Here is a 1,615-nt window from a genome sequence, read left to right on the forward strand (position 1 = left end):
AGTAAGGCGGAGCATTCTTCACATAAATTTTGAATATTTAGGCATTTGAGTTAGGACTTCGATAAATGGAATATTAACATGTAGTAAATTTTCGAACTTTGTGAATTGCTCATCGGTCTTTTGACGAATTAACCGACCGAGGTATGGAACCGGAGGAGTCTTAGTAGGCTCTTGAATTGGTGGAGAAGCCTTCTCTTGTTGGGGCGTGGGTGGAGTTGTGGTTTGGCTAGATTGGCTTCTTTCAGTGGGCGGTAATGGAGCCTCCTCGGGACCCATGGTACGGTTTCTCAATGTGATGAGATGTACTTGCGCCTTTGGGTTGGTTTCGGTATTACTTGGTAACGCGCCTTGTGGTCTCTCGGAGAAATTCTGAGCTATTTGATTTAATTGCTTTTCAATGTTTTGAATACTAGCTTGTTGATTTCTACAATTCGATTCCAATTGTTGAAATCGATCCGAGTTTTTCTTTTCGGAGTCGGAGATGAGGCGAGATACGGTATCTTCAAGCCTTTCTCGTCCACCTTGTTGTTGAGAGAAATTTTGTGACTCGTTTCTTGGTTGTTGAAAGTTTGTTCGTTGGTTTAGATTTTGTTGGTCATTGTCGGGTTCTCTCCAACCAAGGTTAGGGTGGTTACGCCATTCTTGGTTGTAGGTACCCGTTGGAGGACCCGACGGCCTAGGTTGATTATCAATGTAGTTTACCGATTCTGTTTGATCATCTACTTCTTTCATACAACTCCAATTTTCATGTGGCCCACCACACCCCTCACAAGCCATGACCGAGGCTGTTTTTGCCATTTCTAGCTTTTTAATTTTTGAAGAAAGGGCCTCGATTTAAGCTTGTAAAGAAGTGATTTTATCAACCTTATGGGCTCCCGGGGCAATAGATTTATTGCCTCGGGGAGTGTGCCACTGAAAATTGGTTTGAGCAATTTCCCCAATTTGATTATATATTTCATTTGGGCGACGATTACCTAAAAGTCCCCTGGAGCTAGAGTCAAGTGTTTGTCTTGTGTGTGGCAACAACCCATTGTAGAAAGTGGATACTTGTTGCCACACCGCAAGACCGTGATGAGGACACTTTCTTAGTAGGTCCTTGAACCTTTCCCAAGTTTCATATAATGATTCCCCATCCTCTTGTGAATATGTATTAATTTCAGTCATTAATTTAGCCGTTTTATCAGGAGGGAAATACTTATATAGAAACTTTTGGGCTAGTTCATCCCAGGTGTTTACCGAGCCAACTGGGAGGGTATTAAGCCAAGCCTTAGCTCGGTCTTTTAGTGAAAATGGAAACATTCGAAGGCGGATGGCATCGTTTGATGCTCCATTGATCCGAAAGGTATCACATATTTCTAAGAAATTAGTAATATGTAGATGGGGATCCTCGTCCGCAAGCCCATGGAAGGTTGCGGAGTTTTGAAGCATTTGTATCAAATGTGACCGAAGTTCGAATTTGTTGGCTTCGAAATTCGGTGCATTGATAGCGGCGCGGAGAATACATACGGTGGGTCGTAGGTAAACCATGAGGGTACGTTGGTCCGCCATTGGAAGTGGTTCCCCTGAAACTTTCTCTTGGTTTTTAGCTTTAAGTCTTCTTCTTAGAAAGTGTTTG

At 42.8% G+C, this 1,615-nt stretch overlaps 1 non-coding gene across 1 annotated transcript; it reads left to right on the forward strand.

Annotated features, from left to right (window-relative positions):
• Nucleotides 1-1,063: 1,063 nt before the first annotated feature.
• On the forward strand, nucleotides 1,064-1,170 carry LOC118483517. Its single transcript, XR_004870807.1, has one exon. It is a non-coding gene; the product is annotated as a small nucleolar RNA R71 (small nucleolar RNA).
• The last annotated feature ends 445 nt before the right edge of the window (nucleotides 1,171-1,615 follow it).

The sequence above is a fragment of the Helianthus annuus genome, chromosome 10 (genome assembly GCF_002127325.2).
Source record: "Helianthus annuus cultivar XRQ/B chromosome 10, HanXRQr2.0-SUNRISE, whole genome shotgun sequence".
In the NCBI taxonomy this organism is placed as follows: domain Eukaryota; kingdom Viridiplantae; phylum Streptophyta; class Magnoliopsida; order Asterales; family Asteraceae; genus Helianthus; species Helianthus annuus.